Source organism: Triticum dicoccoides, chromosome 7A (assembly GCF_002162155.2).
Source record: "Triticum dicoccoides isolate Atlit2015 ecotype Zavitan chromosome 7A, WEW_v2.0, whole genome shotgun sequence".
In the NCBI taxonomy this organism is placed as follows: Eukaryota; Viridiplantae; Streptophyta; class Magnoliopsida; order Poales; family Poaceae; genus Triticum; species Triticum dicoccoides.
The window spans coordinates 367445317-367464248 of record NC_041392.1 but is presented as its reverse complement, the minus strand read 5'-3'; positions in this window follow the sequence as shown (position 1 = coordinate 367464248).

The following is an 18932-nucleotide window of genomic DNA, read 5'->3' as shown; positions in this document are numbered from 1 at the left end:
CGTGTTGATCTTCTGAGGCCGGGCATGACCCAGAAAAGTGTGTCCGGCCAAATGGGATCGAGCGTGTTGGGTTATGTGGTGCACCCCTGCAGGGAAGTTAATCTATTCGAATAGCCGTGATCTTCGGTAACAGGACGACTTAGAGTTGTACCTTGACCTTATGACAACTAGAATCGGATACTTAATAAAACACACCCTTCCAAGTGCCAGATACAACCGGTGATCGCTCTCTCACAGGGCGACGAGGGGAGGATCATCGGTTAGGATTATGCTATACGATGCTACTTGGAGGTCTTCAGTCTACTCTCTTCTACATGCTGCAAGACGGAGGCTGTCAGAAGCGTAGTCTTCGAAAGGACTAGCTATCCCCCTCTTATTCCGGCTTTCTGCAGTCCAGTCCACATATAATAGCCTTATTCCAGTTGATACCAATGCATACATATGTAGTATAGCTCCTTGCTTGCGAGTACTTTGGATGAGTACTCACGGTTGCTTTCTCCCTCTTTTCCCCCTATCCCTTCTACCTGGTTGTCGCAACCAGATGTTGGAGCCCAGGATCCAGACGCCACCGTCGATGACGACTCCTACTACACCGGAGGTGCCTACTACTATGTACTCCCCGCTGACGATGACCAGGAGTAGTTTAGGAGGATCCCAGGCAGGAGGCCTGCGCCTCTTCCGATCTGTATCCCAGTTTGTGCTAGCCTTCTTAAGGCAAACTTGTTTAATTTATGTCTGTACTCAGATATTGTTGCTTCCGCTGACTCGTCTATGATCGAGCTCTTGTATTCGAGCCCTCGAGGCCCCTGGCTTGTAATATGATGCTTGTATGACTTATTTTATTTGAAGAGTTGTGTTGTGATATCTTCCCGTGAGTCCCTGATCTTGATCGTACACGTTTGCGTGTATGATTAGTGTACGATTGAATCGGGGGCGTCACAAGTTGGTATCAGAGCCGACTGCCTGTAGGAATCCCCCTTCCACACTCCTTGGCCGAAGTCGAGTCTAGACATTGCAAAAAGTTTTACTAACATGGCTGTGCGGCCCCTGGGCCCATGTCGCCATCGGGTGTTACTAGGATCTTTTGCTCCTCGACCTTTACTCTGGGACTCTGAACTCTCTTCTATTCGGGTTAAACGATTTTACTAACTCCAACACTAGGATCCCGTGACCACGTTCACCCCAAAGTTGGATAAGCCCTAATTATTCTTTAGAGTAGTATTTGAACATTATCCACATTGTCATTTGACTCCTGTGAAAACATCTTTATTTTCAGATGGAACCCACGAGGCAGGTCGTGCGCCACACGACGGCCATTGGTGTCTCAGGATCACCTGCTGTGTTGGTTGAGATGATGACCTATCTGGGTTATCGCTGGCACCCTGAGTACACCGTCTATGAGGAGTATCAGGACTTCAACCAGGAGCAGTACCGTGCCATTGTCCACCTCTACTCTCGGGAGTATGACTCCACTACCGTGCTGCACACTGCTCATGGAGTTGGAGTGACTATCGATATGGTGGTCCACGATGCTGCTTATGCTGCTCTGACACGTCTTCGTGGAGAGTATCAGGAGTTGGATACCTCCCCCTTCAGGCACATTGCTATCGCATCCGATGTTGGTGCGGAGGGATACTACACTGATGCCTACTCCACTGTCACCCGAGAGCCCTTCTACCATCAGAACCTGGTTCTGCATGCTGATGGGCTGGATAGAGCTAACCGAGCTCTTCGCCACGAGATGTACACTACCCGTCAGCACCTGTATCGTGCTCTGATGCTGCTGCACCCCTCTGTCCGCTCTGGTGATCTGTCGCGTTCTGCGATCTACCCTGCCAGGACCGTGATGCCCCAGGGCATCGGCTGGCCAGATGTGGGAGGATACTCTCTTGCATTGGGTCCTCTCCTGCCACCTGCGCATCGGGTTCCGTGCGAGAGTATCCGCGGACCCCAGGCTACTCGCATGGAGGTCTTCCCTTCGCGTCACTACCAGCTGTCGGGCTACACCTACCTCCGCAGTACTGCATGGGACTGACGTAGACTTGCTTATTAGTGTTAGATGCATTCACCGCGAGCCTGTGTGCCGCCTATGATGTCTTAGCCTATGTACTGAACACTGTGTAACGAACTCTATGCATGATCTCTTTTGTAAGATATGCCGACTACTATGAAGTATCTATCGTGCTGCTTTCGTTGTGCATGTTTTCATCATGAATGATTCTTGTTTTTGCAAATTTCTCAATGCTGAGCTACCCCTGTTAAATATTAGCAGGATGGTTAGGCCAGGTGGTCGTGGTCGTGGTGGCAACGCCCCACCACCGCCTGAGTACATGGCTGGGATGATGCAACAGTTTGAGCTGAATCGTTAGTTCATGGAGAATATTATGGCTCAGTTTCCTCGCCCCAATATGAACCAGCAGCCAACCCAAGTGACTCTGCAAGATTTCATGCGCCTCAACCCAACCGTGTACCGCAGCTCAACTCAGCCTCTGGATGCTGATGACTGGCTCCATGACATCACCTATGAGATGGAATCTGCTGATGTAGCCCCTGCCAGCTATGTCACCTTTGCTTCCTTCTTCCTGAAAGGACCCGCAGCTCAATGGTGGGACAGCCACAGGCGTACTCTGCCAGCTGGAACAATCATCACCTGGCCAGACTTCCAAGCTGCCTTCCGTGCTCGCTTCATTCCTCAGGGAGTCATGGACCGTAAGAAGCACGAGTTTCGCAACCTCACCCAAGGCAACAAGACTGTTGAAGCTTATCAGCGGGAGTTTCTTGACTTGTCCCGCTATGCTGAAGAAGACATTGCAACTGATGCACGCAGACAGGAGAAGTTCCATGATGGCCTTCAAGCTGACATCAAGCTCGCACTTCTAGTGCATGACTTTGCTGATTTCGCCACCCTGGTGAACAAGGCCATCAATGTAGAAACTGGTCTGCAGGAATACCAGGGCTCTCACAGGCGCAACCGTGACACGGGCTCTTCTTCGGGCCCGTCCTCGCAGAAGCGCAAGATATGGATTCCCAACAGCATGTACCAGCCGAATGCACCCACCCCAAGGCAGACCTATGCTGCACCTCGTCTGCCTGCTCTTCCAACTAGGCAGCCAAGACTTCCAGCTCCACCACCACAAGCTCCTATTCCCACTCCCAATAATGGATTGTGCTTCAGGTGTGGGCAACCAGGGCACCGTGCTAGGGAATGCAACAAGAACCAGAATCAACTGGCCCTTCCAGCAACTGGCCGTGGAAGCAACCAGCCCCGCAACAACAGTACCAAGTCTTATGGTCGTGTTCATGCCAACCACGTTGATCTCAATGAAGTTCTAGACCAGCCTGCTACCGTGATGGGTACACTCCTCGTAAATTCCATACCAGCATCTGTTATATTTGATACAGGAGCATCACATTCATTCTTATCAGCTGAGTTTGCATTCATGCATGGCATTAAATACGAAGAGATGAACACTGCGATTGTGGTACACACTCCTGCGGGCCAGTGTCAAACCTCTATGGTTAGTCACAACGTTCCCGTTGAAATTGAAGGACTGGAATTCCTTGCCTCCCCCATCGTACTAAAGTCCTGTAGCATTGACCTCATTCTGGGAATGGATTGGTTGAAAGCGCATACTGCTTCTATAGTTTGCGCCACTAAGGTCGTCCATCTGCTACACCCTACTGATGAAATAATTGCTTACCAAGCTCATCTAGTTCAGAACGCCGAGGCACGTCTTTATGCCTTGAATGCGTTGAACGCTGCACCACTCGAGGGCATTGGAAACATTCCCGTCGTTCGTGAATTCCAAGATGTCTTCCCAGAAGAACTTCCAGGGATTCCCCCTGCTAGAGCTGTCGAATTCATCATCGACTTGAAACCCGGCACTACCCCTATAGCTAAACGACCCTACAAGATGCCGCCGCATGAACTCATTGAGCTTAAGGAGGAAATCGACAAATCTCTTGTCAAAGGTTTCATTCGCCCAAGTTGCTCTCCTTGGGGAGCACCTTCTCTCTTTGTTAAGAAGAAGGATGGGACAAACTGATTAGTCCAAGACTACCGTCCTATAAACCAAGCTACCATTCAGAATAAATATCCTCTTCCCCGGATCAATGATCTTTATGATCAACTGGCTGGCTCATCAGTGTTCTCCAAACTCGACTTGAGGTTGGGTTACCACCAGATCCGTGTTCGTGAGGAGGACATCCCAAAAACCGCCTTCGTGACTCGGTATGGATCATACGAGTACACCGTCATGTCATTCGGCTTAACGAATGCTCCCGCCACCTTCTCTCGTCTGATGAACTATATATCCATGGATTACCTCGACAAGTTTGTCGTGGTTTATCTGGACGATATCCTTGTATTTTCCAAGAACGAAGAAGAACATGCTGCACATCTTCGTCTTGTGCTGGAAAAACTTCGAGAGCATCAACTGTATGCTAAGTATTCCAAGTGTGAATTCTGGCTCCCTGAAGTAACCTATCTTGGGCATGTCATCTCCAAGAATGGTATTGCCGTCAACCCTGAACGAGTTCAGGCTATTCTCGATTGGACTCCTCCGAAGAATGTGAAGCAAGTCCGAAGTTTTCTCGGCCTCACTAGCTATTGCCGTCGATTCATCGAGAACTTCTCCAAGATTGCCAGGCCTCTGACTAATCTGTTGCATAAGGGTGTCAAGTTCGAATGGACAGACAAGTGTCAGGAAAGTTTCCAGGCGCTCAAAGACAAGTTGACTTCTGCCCCCGTGCTTGCTCCACCTGATGCTAAGAAGGACTTCGTCATTTACTGTGATGCTTCCCGTCAAGGATTAGGTTGTGTCCTAATGCAAGAGCGCAGAGTGATTGCTTATGCCTCTCGTCAACTGCGCCCTCACAAAGAAAACTACCCAGTTCACGACCTCGAGCTTGCTGCTGTCATTCATGCACTAAAGCAGTGGCGACATTACCTTCTCGGTAATCGTTGCGAGATCTTCACCGACCACCAAAGTCTGAAGTATCTGTTTACTCAGCCAGATCTGAACCTCCATCAGCAAAGATGGATGGAGACTGTTGCAGACTTTGACGTGGGTATATCATATACCCCCGGCAAGGCTAATGTAATGGCTAATGCCTTGAGCCGCAAGTCTTACTGCAACCACCTCCAGGTTCACAAAGTTCAGCCCTCGCTTGTCGAAGAATTTAGAAAGCTGAACCTCCATATTGTTCCTCCTGGAGCACTCGCTCCCCCTCCCCCGGAGTTCCGCAAGATGAATCTTCTTGTTGTTACTAAGGGTTCTCTAAATACCCTGGCTGTCGTACCAGATCTTGTAGCTGGTATAAAGACTATTCAAGGTTATGACTCTGAAGTCCATAAGATTAAACGCCATCTAGCAGAAGGAAAGCCCTCATTCTTCACTATCGCCGATGATGGCACCTTGTATTTCAAAGGCCGCCTAGTGGTACCATGTTCGAAGAAAAACCTGGATAAGACTAAAAGGGTTATGCAAGAAGCCCATGATACGCCTCTGTCCATCCATCCTGGTAGTACAAAGATGTACCAGGATATTCGTCAAAGATTCTGGTGGTCTAATATGAAGCAGGACATTGCTCGTTATGTTGCTGAGTGTGATGTTTGTCGCCGAATCAAAGCAGAGCATCAAAGGCCTGCTGGAACTCTGCAACCTATCTCTATTCCTGAATGGAAGTGGGACCATGTTGAAATGGACTTCGTCACTGGATTTCCCAAATCGCAGAAAGGTAATGATGCTATTCTTGTCGTCATTGACCGGCTTTCCAAAGTTGCCCATTTTCTGGCGGTCAAAGAGACAATCACTGCTAGTCAGCTTGCTACTCTCTACATGGCCAGAATTGTTTCACTTCACGGTATTCCACTAGTTATCAGTTCAGACCATGGCAGCTTATTCACTTCAAGGTTTTGGGCGAGTTTCCAAGAAGCTATGGGAACTCATCTGTCGTTCAGTACTGCGTTTCATCCTCAGTCGCAAGGACAGGTTGAACGTGTCAACCAAGTTCTCGAAGACATGCTTCGAGCTTGTGTAATATCATTCGGCAAGAAATGGGAGGAATCTCTTCCATATGCTGAGTTCTCTTATAATAATAGCTATCAAGCTAGTCTGAAGATGTCCCCCTTCGAAGTGCTATATGGACGAAAGTGTCGAACCCCTCTGAACTGGTCAGAAACTGGGGAACGTCCACTCTTCGGTCCGGATATTATCCAATAGGCCGAAGAACAAGTTCGCATTATTCGCGAGAATCTCAAGACTGCTCAATCACGTCAGAAAAGTCAGTATGACCGTCATCACCAAGACATGGTCTATCAACCTGGCGAAAAGGCTTATCTTCGAGTTACACCAATGAAGGGTGCACACCGCTTCGGGATCAAAGGAAAGCTAGCTCCCCGCTATATTGGTCCTTTCACTATTCTCGAAAGGCGTGGAAAGGTGGCATATCAACTGGAACTTCCGCCGAACCTTTCTCAGGTTCACGATGTGTTCCACGTGTCACAACTCCGACGCTGCTTCAAGGACCCAATCCGAGCAGTGGATCATGAAGTGCTTGAATTGCAACAGGACCTCTCCTATAAAGAGCATCCGGTCCGCATTCTCGACCAAGCTAAACGCCGCACACGTCAGAAGGCGATCAAGTTCCTCAAGGTCCAGTGGTCGAATCACTCTGAAGACGAAGCCACCTGGGAACGCGAGGATCGTCTTCGTGATGAATACCCCGCAGTGTTTCCTTCTACCTCCTAAATCTCGGGACGAGATTTCTTGTAGTGGAGGAGAATTGTAACGCCCGGATAATTAAGCTACAGTGAATCTCCACTAATGATGCCACGTCACCTCGGTTACTGTTGATAAACCCGCGTAGTTCGAAACCCAGTTCAAAATTCAAACTTAAAAATAAAGGCAAACAGCAAAAGTTTTTAAAAGTTGAAACAAAAATGTTCGATGGTTGCCAAATATTACAAGGGTAATTCTAGTGCAGCAAACATATTTTTAGAAAATGCCTAAATGATTTAAAATGGAATAAAACAGAAAAGTAAATAAGTAAAAGAAAAGAAAATACAAAAACAGAAAACAAAGCTAAACAAAAAAAAGAGGAACCCCCACCCCCACTGGGCTTCGGCCTAACTGGCCTCTGGGCCACCAGGCCGGCCCACCCCACTCCCCTTAACCCCCCGTCGACCGAAACCCTAAATCCCCGCTCCCCCACTCGCTCGCTCCCCACGTCGCCCGCTCCTCCTCGATCTGAATCGGGATCGCCCCGATCCCGCCCCGCCCGCGACCTCGACAACGGCGCCCGTCGCCGGCGCCGCCCTGCTGCCATCGCCTCGCCTCCCTCCGCAAGCCTTCCCCTCTCCCCTCCTCTGCGCCCCCGATTGGATCGGGGGGATCGACCCGCCGCCGCCGCACGGAACGCCACTACCGCGGCCTTCCTCGCCGGACCACCTCAACGGCCTGCCTCCTCGTCACCCGATCGTCGCTGTCGACCATCCCGAGCCCCGCTGCCCTGACCCTACATCTACGGTGAGGCTCGGCCTCCACCCCCTAGCTCGCCGTGCCTCACGCCCCGCTCCGGCCATAGCCTTGCCTCGCCGCTCGTACCAGCCGTCGTGGCCACGCTGATTGCCGTCGCGCGCTGCTGGCCGCGCCCGGCCGATCCTGTCGTTGCTTCTCCGCTGCCCGCCGCTCCCCAGCCTCGCCTGGAGCCTCGCGCGCTGCTCCTGCGGCTGCTTGCTGTGCTTGCGCGCCGCCGCCTGGCAGCGCCCGCCTAGGTGCGCCCCACCGCATGCCCCTGCTCCAGGCGCCTTGCCTAGCTCGCCGTGGCCACCGGCCTCTCCATCCTCCGGCGCCCTACCGGGCTTGCCTGCCCGCTCAGGCTGCGCCCCACGCCCGTGCCCGCTAAGGCCACAGGGGCCTTTTGACAGCTGGGCCCCAAACCCCCTCTGTGTCTATGACGAAGGGGGCCCCCACCCCCCAGAACGGATTTAAAAAAAGTAAGTAAATAAAATTATTAATTAATTAACCTAATTAATCTTGATTAATTAATTAAAGGATTAATTAAACTAATTAATCCTGATTAGATTAGCCTAAGCAGATAATTAAACCCTATTTAACCTAACAGAGTATGACAGGTGGGTCCCACTGGACCCACGCATCAGTTGACCCAGTCAACCCCTGTTGACTGGTGACGTCAGCATGACATCATGCTGATGTCATAAATCCAAATTTTGAATTAAATTAAATAATTAATTAAATTCCACAAATTAGTAAAATCATTAGAAAATCATATCTTTTAATCCGTAACTCGGATTAAATTATTTTCAACATGAAAGTTGCTCAGAACGACGAGACGAATCCGGATACGCAGCCGTTCGTCCTTCACGCATCCGTAGCATAGCGAACACGCAACTTTCCCCCTCCGACTACTCTGCCCAAAAACGCGAAACACCGGGGATACTTTCCCGGATGTTTTCCCCCTTCACCGGTACCACCTCGTACCGCGTTAGGGCACATGATAGAGGCAAAGGTGTCCCGTCTTTCGATGAGATGATGGATATCGCTTTGGTGGCAGTCGACTTTGACGATCCGACTACGAACGTGCGAGGACGTCGCGCCTTAGCAATCGCTAAACCAACTCCGAGAGGTTATTGACCACGCCGGAGCACGATCAACCTGACCACGAGGATCTGTTTCCTGCGAGCAAACGAAGAACAAGCAAGAAACTGAGATTGCAATCTGGATATTGCAAATATAAGATGAACGCTTTATTGATCAAGGTGGGGTTCTGTGACGCCTTTGTCTGGTCGTTGAACACAGACGAAGTACGCGAAGTTGCAGCTATGGCGAACTTTTAATCTAAACAAAACTCGAAGTCTAAACGATGCCCTAAGGGCTGTATATATGGAGGAAGAGGGGGGGAATTTCGTGGCCCTTGGTGGAGGGGTCCGAAATCAACCCTATCTCTTGTTTCCCCACACATACGTACTCTAAAAATAGCCTATACTTATGTATTTCGAAATTACATGGGCCTGGCCCAATAATAAGGTGACGCGGCACCTAAAGTAGCCTCGGGACGAAATTTATGAAGTGGCATCTTGTATATTTCGTCCAAGGCTTCATGCACCCATTATGGTGGCTTCAAAGTCCTGAAATCATCACTTGTAACTCTGTTCTTGTTCCCCTTGCGCATGCCATCATCTCCATGCTTGTTCTTGCTCCAATGTTCATCCTTCTCCAAGCTAGGCCCTTCATTTGTAAGCAAAACAAATGTATCAAATTTAGGCAGCATCATATTCTCATGAACATTAGAATCATTACCAAGAAACGAAAGTACCTGGTAATTTAGTTGGCGTGCACGAGCAATAGTAATTGGTCCAGTATGTATAGCAGCAGGGGCTGTGGGTGTAACAATTGTATTGATGTCCTCATCATCCTCCCCTTCTTGAAATGAAGTCGTCCTCGACGGAAGTTCATCTTCCTCACCCAAATAAGGCTTCAAATCTGCAATGTTAAAAGTGGGACTAACCCAAAAATCTGCAGGCAACTCAAGTTTATATGCATTATCATTTATTTTCTCTAACACCTTAAAGGGACCATCAGCACGTGGCATTAACTTTGATTTGCGCAAATCAGGAAATCTATCCTTATGCAAATGTAACCAAACAAGATCTCCAGGTGCAAACACAACATGTTTTCTACCCTTATCTCCAGCAAGTTTATATTTAGCATTCATACGCTTAATGTTTTCCTTACTTAACTCATGCATTTTTAAAATCAATTCAGCACGTTGTTTAGCATCAAAATTAACCTTCTCCGAAGATGGAAGAGGCAACAAATCAATAGGTGCACGAGGTAGGAAACCATACACAACTTCAAAAGGGCACATCTTAGTAGTAGAATGCAATGAACGATTATAAGCAAATTCAATATGAGGCAAGCATTCCTCCCACATTTTCTTATTATTCTTCAAAACAGCCCTAAGCATAGTAGACAACGTTCTATTGACTACTTCAGTTTGTCCATCAGTTTGGGGGTGACAAGTAGTACTAAAAAGCAGTTTAGTCCCCAACTTAGCCCATAAACATCTCCAAAAGTGGCTAAGAAATTTAGTATCACGATCTGAAACAATAGTATTTGGCACACCATGCAAGCGAATAACTTCACGAAAGAACAAATCAGCAACATTAACAGCATCATCGCTTTTATGACATGGTATAAAGTGTGCCATTTTCGAGAATCTATCCACGACAACAAATATGCTATCCCTCCCCTTCTTTGTTCGAGGTAAACCTAAAACAAAGTCCATAGATATATCCTCCCAAGGAACACTAGGTACAGGCAAAGGCATATATAAACCATGAGGATTGAGTCATGACTTAGCTTTTTGACATGTAGTGCAGCGAGCAATAAAACGCTCAACATCCCGTCTCATCTTTGGCCAAAAGAAATGTGTAGCAAGTACGTCCTCCGTCTTCTTCACGCAAAAGTGTCCCATTAATCCTCCTCCATGCGCCTCCTGCAACAACAAAAGACGAACGGAGCTAGCTGGAATGCATAGCTTGTTAGCACGAAACACAAATCCATCGTTAACGACGAACTTGTTTCACATTCTTCCTTCTTTACAATTCTGCATTACATCTTTAAAATCAGCATCATGCACATATTGATCTTTGATGGTCTCCAAACCAAATATTTTGAAGTCAAGTTGTGAAAGCATAGTATAGCGGCGAGACAATGCATCAGCAATAACATTTTCTTTTCCCTTCTTGTGTTTAATGACATAAGGAAAAGTCTCAATGAATTCAACCCATTTAGCATGTCTACGATTCAGTTTAGATTGACTTTTAATATGTTTCAAAGATTCATGATCAGAATGTATAACAAATTCTTTGGGCCATAAATAATGTTGCCATGTTTCTAAAGTCCGAACAAGAGCATATAATTCTTTATCATAAGTAGAATAATTCAGACTAGGCCCACTCAATTTTTCAGAAAAGTATGCAACAGGTTTGCCATCTTGTAATAACACACCGCCTAATCCAATTCCACTAGCATCACATTCAAGCTCAAAAGTCTTATTAAAATCAGGAAGTTGGAGTAAAGGAGCATGTGTCAACTTATCTTTCAATACCGAGAAGGCTTCTTCCTGTGCGGTACCCCAAAGAAAAGGCACATCTTTCTTTGTGAGCTCATTGAGAGGTGCAGCAATGGTGCTGAAATCTCTCACAAAACGCCTATAGAATCCAATGACGCCAAGAAAACTCCTCACTTGTGTGACCGTTTTGGGCTGCGGCCAACTCTCAATAGCTTCAATCTTGGCTTTATCAACTTCAATTCCCTGTGGAGTAACAACATAGCCAAGAAAAGATACTCGGTCGGTGCAAAAGGTGCACTTCCCAAGGTTACCAAACAAACATGCATCATGTAGAGCAATAAAAATAGCACATAAATGTTCCAAATGTTCTTCCAAAGATCTGCTATAAATCAATATGTCATCAAAGTAAACTACCACAAATCGTCCAATGAAAGCACGTAAAACTTCGTTCATTAATCTCATGAAAGTACTAGGTGCATTAGTTAACCCAAAAGGCATGACTAACCACTCATATAATCCAAACTTAGTTTTAAATGTTGTTTTCCATTCATCTCCCAATTTCATACGAATTTGATGGTATCCACTACGCAAATCAACTTTGGAGAATATTGTAGAGCCACTCAATTCATCAAGCATATCATCGAGCCTAGGAATAGGATGACGATAACGAATAGTAATATTATTAATGCCTCTACAATCAACACACATACGTGATGTACCATCCTTTTTCGGCACTAGAATAATAGGAACAGCACAAGGACTAAGGGATTCGCGTATATAACCTTTGTCGAGAAGCTCTTGTACTTGAGGCATAATCTCCTTCGTCTCCTCTGGATTGGTACGGTATGGTGCACGGTTTGGCAGTGAAGCACCGGGAATTAAGTCAATCTGATGCTCAATCCCTCGAATAGGCGGTAATCCCGGTGGCACGTCTTGTGGAAAGACGTCAGCGAACTCCTGCAAAATGTTAGTGACAGCAGGAGGCAAAGAGGAAGGCACGTCCTCGAATGAAAATAATGCCTCTTTGCACACAAAAGCATAGCAAACAGATTTGCTGAAATCTAGCTCATCAATATCAGATTTGGTGGCAAATAAACATGCACTTTTCAATTTAATTTCAGAAGCAACACTAGATGGTTTATTATTAGGCTTCATTTGTTGCTCAAATTCTTTTGCCACAATCTGAGTTTCACTCTTATTCTTCTCCTGTTTTGCTTTATTAGCTCTATTAATATCATCTTTGAAAATGGAATCAGGAGTCATAGGAAGCAAAGTAATATTTTTATCCTTATGAACAAGAGTATAGTGATTGTTTCTACCATGGTGTACAGAGTTTTTATCAAATTGCCATGGTCTACCAAGTAATAAGGAACATGCTTGCATAGGTACCACATCACAATCAACATAATCAGCATATGTAGAGATACTAAAATGCACACGAACAGTACGTGTTACCTTAACCTTGCCGCTGTTGTTGAACCATTGGATGTAGTAAGGATGTGGATGTGGTCTTGTGGTGAGAGAAAGCTTCTCCACCATCTCCATGCTAGCCAAGTTGTTGCAGCTCCCTCCGTCTATTATGACGCGCACAGAACGTTCCTTCACAACTCCCTTGGTATGGAACAAATTGTGCCTCTGATTTTGCTCGGCTTGTGTGACCTGCACACTCAAAACACGTTGAGCAACTAAACATTCATACCTGTCAGCGTCTTCAGGAGCCATGTATTGCGTCTCATGATCAGAATCATCTCCACCATGTTCTTCACGTGTAATAAGAGCCAAAGTCTCATCATCATAGTCACTAGCGGACTCATATCCACCATCCGCGGTAGCAATCATCACACGCGGCGATTTGCATTCTCTCGCATAATGACCTCCTCCCTTACAACGACGACAAACAATATCACTTGTGTGCCCTGTTGATACCATGGAAGAAGAAGAACTCTGTGCAGGCCCAGCAGGTGCGCTCTTGGCAGATAATGGTGGTTGTGCCTGTTTTCTTGTATCACGACTGGAGGAGGCACCTGATTGAGGTGCTGGTGCAGTTGAAGTAGAAGATGCACGCGGTGTCCATGATGAAGGTCGGCCTGCAGAAAAGTTAGATCTCGCCAATGCTTGTCGATCCTGCACTTCACGTTCAGCTTTACAAGCAAGATGGAATAAACGAGTGATATTAGTATACTCCTTATAGTCTAGAATGGTCTGAATCTCTCTATTTAATCCACCCAGAAAACGTGCAAGCATAGCTTCATTCTCCTCAACAATACCACATCTAATCATGCCAGTTTGTAATTCCTGATAATATTCTTCTACAGAATTTTTCCCTTGTCTTAAACGCTGCAATTTTTGAAGCAATTCATGTTGATAATATGGTGGAACCCAACGTGTACGCATAGCAGTTTTCAAAGCAGCCCAAGTAGTTGGAATAGGATATAATCTACAATGTTCAGACCACCATACACATGCAAAACTAGTGAAAGCACAAACAGCAGCAGCAACCCGTCTCTCCTCGGGATATTGTAAACATGTAAAACGTTGTTCAGTTTCTAACTCCCAAGTAAGATATATATCAGGAACATATCTACCCTCAAATGGTGGAATATTCAATTTCAGTTTAGGAATATGCACATCATCTCGTACCTGAGGTGGTGGTGCAGGCCTACCATTACGAATATATACCTGAGGTCGACCTGCTGGTGGTGGTGCTGGTGGGTGCACGTAGTTTTGATTTTGATCAACCTCATCCTCATAATCGCCCGCATACTCATCATCCTCCTGGGTACTAGCAGCAGCAGTAGCAGGAGCCAAAGAAGCATCAATAACAGGAACAGCAGCACCAGAAGTTTGGCCATCCTCAATAGGAACACGCTTCGCTCGTCCATACTGATTCGGAAGGATGCGTTGTTGTTGGTGTTGCAGAGGTGCGATAGGTGCAGCCGGCGGTGGTGGTGGTAAACGCGCGAGCAATTCATTAAACTTGCTATCAAGCTTTGTTTCGAACGTCTTCTCCATGCCATCTATCTTCTCCATGGCCTCGTCAAATCTGTTTAGCACATCTTGCACCTGTCCACTCATCATTTGCTGAAGTTTATCATGTAGCTGTTTGTTCGTCAGGTTCTCCCAATCAGTCTCATCGGCTTGTGATCCTACCATGGTTAGCAGCAAATAGAAACACACAAGAATATGATCCTACAGACTACTAAGAAGTGGTGGTGGTGTATCACAAACCCGTCAAGCAAAACTCAAATTCTTACCAGTTCTTACCCAGCAGCAGGCGGTGATCGGCAACCGTTGTAGTCAAAACTCTCAAAGCTTGGATAGAGCGATTACCAGGGAGAGTCAAACGCACGACGTAGATGTATGTGGAGCTGGGAAGGCTTATAATATGGTAGCAAAAAGGGTCAGCAATAATCAATTCAGAGATGCAAAGTTGAATAAACGCTCAACGACGGTACTGTGCTGGGCTAGACCGTGCTAGAGACGCGAGCCTAGAACACTAACAAAATCACGGCGCTGCATGTAAACAAGGAAAAGGCACACTCTGGAATTTTTTTTCGCTCTTTTTTTTTTTGCGCTCTTTTTTTTGCGCTGCTTTTTTTTTGCGAAAAATCACTATAATGGCGAGTGTCTCAAAACTCTTCCTAGGTCAAACTGACAGGATGGGCACGAAATTTTTTCGACCAAATTTTTTTTTCGTTTTTTCGACTGCCCGGACCCAAAAACTGGAAACGGGTCAAAAAAAACTTCCAATAATGGCACCTGTCTCAAAACACTCAGAAACACCTAAAAATAGGATAGCCAGAAATTTTTTCGAAAAATGTGTTTTCGAAAAATTTTGGGCCTAAACGGAGGGTGGTTTCCGGACTCTTTTTTTTTCGAAACCTACTCCGGCAAGGAAACATGAATCGGAATCTAGATGGATCTCAAAAACACACCTAATATGCAAGGAACTCGGATTGGTGGTGGATATATGGTGGTGGTATATGGCAGCGGTGGTGGTATATGGCAGCGGTGGTAATATATGTATATGGATCGGTGGTGGTATATGGATACGGATTGGTGGTGGTATATGGATACGGATTCAGAGCGGTGGTGGTAGGTGACAGGGGCGATGATGATGGTGCGGTGGCGGCGTGACAACTTATGACCAGAACTCGAAACTCTAAAAGACTAACGCTAAGACCAGCAACTAGACACGATGATGCAACCGCAAATTCAACAAAGCAAAACCCTAAAAAGATTATGCAAAGGCTCAGATTGGTTCGAATATGATGAACTAACCCTAATTTTTTTTGGCTTTTTCGTGGACTTTAGGTATGAAGAACAGACTCGATCTAAACTACGAAAAACTGTAAAATCTCACCGAGCAACCTGGAAATCTGATACCACTTGATAGAGGCAAAGGTGTCCCGTCTTTCGATGAGATGATGGATATCGCTTTGGTGGCAGTCGACTTTGACGATCCGACTACGAACGTGCGAGGACGTCGCGCCTTAGCAATCGCTAAACCAACTCCGAGAGGTTATTGACCACGCCGGAGCACGATCAACCTGACCACGAGGGTCTGTTTCCTGCGAGCAAACAAAGAACAAGCAAGAAACTGAGATTGCAATCTGGATATTGCGAATATAAGATGAAAGCTTTATTGATCAAGGTGGGGTTCTATGACGCCTTTGTCTGGTCGTTGAACACAAACGAAGTACGCGAAGTTGCAGCTATGGCGAACTTTTAATCTAAACAAAACCCGAAGTCTAAACGATGCCCTAAGGGCTGTATATATGGAGGAAGAGGGGGGAATTTCGTGGCCCTTGGTGGAGGGGTCCGAAATCAACCCTATCTCTTGTTTCCCCACACATACGTACTCTAAAAATAGCCTATACTTATGTATTTCGAAATTACATGGGCCTGGCCCAATAATAAGGTGACGCAGCACCTAAAATAGCCTCGGGACGAAATTTATGAAGTGGCATCTTGTATATTTCGTCCAAGGCTTCATGCACCCATTATGGTGTCTTCAAAGTCCTGAAATCATCACTTGTAACTCCGTTCTTGTTCCCCTTGCGCATGCCATCATCTCCATGCTTGTTCTTGCTCCAATGTTCATCCTTCTCCAAGCTAGGCCCTTCATTTGTAAGCAAAACAAATGTATCCAATTTAGGCAGCATCATATTCTCATGAACATTAGAATCATTACCAAGAAACGAAAGTACCTGGTAATTTAGTTGGCGTGCACGAGCTCTAGTAATTGGTCCAGTATGTATAGCAGCAGGGGCTGTGGGTGTAACAATTGTATTGATGTCCTCATCATCTTGATAGAGGCAAAGGTGTCCCGTCTTTCGATGAGATGGTGGATTTCGCTTTGGTGGAAGTCGACTTTGACGATCCGACTACGAACGTGCGAGGACGTCGCGCCTTAGCAATCGCTAAACCAACTCCGAGAGGTTATTGACCACGCCGGAGCACGATCAACCTGACCACGAGGGTCTGTTTCCTACGAGCAAACGAAGAACAAGCAAGAAACTAAGATTGCAATCTGGATATTGCGAATATAAGATGAAAGCTTTATTGATCAAGGTGGGGTTCTGTGACGCCTTTGTCTGGTCGTTGAACACAAACGAAGTACGCGAAGTTGCAGCTATGGCGAACTTTTAATCTAAACAAAACCCAAAGTCTAAACGATGCCCTAAGGGCTGTATATATGGAGGAAGAGGGGGGAATTTCGTGGCCCTTGGTGGAGGGGTCCGAAATCAACCCTATCTCTTGTTTCCCCACACATACGGACTCTAAAAATAGCCTATACTTATGTATTTCGAAATTACATGTGCCTGGCCCAATAATAAGGTGACGCAGCACCTAAAATAGCCTCGGGACGAAATTTATGAAGTGGCATCTTGTATATTTCGTCCAAGGCTTCATGCACCCATTATGGTGGCTTCAAAGTCCTGAAATCATCACTTGTAACTCCGTTCTTGTTCCCCTTGCGCATGCCATCATCTCCATGCTTGTTCTTGCTCCAATGTTCATCCTTCTCCAAGCTAGGCCCTTCATTTGTAAGCAAAACAAATGTATCCAATTTAGGCAGCATCATATTCTCATGAACATTAGAATCATTACCAAGAAACGAAAGTATCTGGTAATTTAGTTGGCGTGCACGAGCTCTAGTAATTGGTCTAGTATGTATAGCAGCAGGGGCTGTGGGTGTAACAATTGTATTGATGTCCTCATCAGCACACCTAGCACCACGCTTTGTCATGTCATGCATCGTCATGCATTTGTTTGCATTATATTTATTGTTTCTTCCCCCTCTTCTCTCGCTAGACACCGAGACCGACGCCGCTGCTACCCAGTACGACTACGGTGTTGATGACCCCTCTCTCTTGCCAGAGCAACCAGGCAAGCCCCCCCCCCTTTGATCACCAGATATCGCCTACTCTTTTCTCTGCTGCTTGCATTAGAGTAGTGTAGCATGTTACTGCTTTCCGTTAATCCTATTCTGATGCATAGCCTGTCCTTGCTACTACTGTTGTTACCTTTACCTGCAATCCTAATGCTTAGTATAGGATGCTAGTTTATCATCAGTGGCCCTACATTATTGTCCGTCTGCCATGCTATACTATCGGGCCGTGATCACTCGGGAGGTGATCACGGATATATACTATATACTTTATACATGATACATGTGATGACCAAAGTCGGGTTGGTTCGAGGAGTACCCGCAGTTGATTCACGAATTGGGGGCTGGAAGGACATACTTTCCCGACAGCCCTCTGTGTGGATCTTTGTGGCGAAGCGACAGGGCAGGTTGAGACCACCTAGTAGAGAGGTGGGCCTGGCCCTGGTCGGCGTTCGCGGTTATTTCAAAATAACACGCTTAACGAGATCTTGGTATTTGATCTGAGTCTGGCCACTGGCCTATACGCACTAACCATCTACGCGGGGACAGTTATGGGCACTCGACGTCGTGGTATCAGCCGAAGCCTTCATGACGTCAGCGACTGAGTGGCGCGCGCCGGATTGGACTGGAACGCCTACTAGGCTAGGTTTGCTTCCGGCCGCGTTCGCAACGTGCAGGTGTGCAAAGGGCGATGGGCCCAGACCCCTGCGCCATAGGATTTAGACCGGCGTGCTGACCTCTCTGTTGTGCCTAAGTAGGGTTGCGACGTGTTGATCTTCCGAGGCCGGGCATGACCCAGAAAAGTGTGTCCGGCCAAATGGGATCGAGCGTGTTGGGTTATGTGGTGCACCCCTGCAGGGAAGTTAATCTATTCAAATAGCCGTGATCTTCGGTAACAGGACGACTTGGAGTTGTACCTTGACCTTATGACAACTAGAACCGGATACTTAATAAAACACACCCTTCCAAGTGCCAGATACAACCGATGATCGCTCTCTCACAGGGCGACGAGGGGAGGATCATCGGTTAGGATTATGCTATACGATGCTACTTGGAGGTCTTCAGTCTACTCTCTTCTACATGCTGCAAGACGGAGGCTGTCAGAAGCGTAGTCTTCGAAAGGACTAGCTATCCCCCTCTTATTCCGGCTTTCTGCAGTCCAGTCCACATATAATAGCCTTATTCCAGTTGATACCAATGCATACATATGTAGTATAGCTCCTTGCTTGCGAGTACTTTGGATGAGTACTCACGGTTGCTTTCTCCCTCTTTTCCCCCTATCCCTTCTACCTGGTTGTCGCAACCAGATGTTGGAGCCCAGGATCCAGACGCCACCGTCGACGACGACTCCTACTACACCGGAGGTGCCTACTACTATGTACTGCCCGCTGACGACGACCAGGAGTAGTTTAGGAGGATCCCAGGCAGGAGGCCTGCG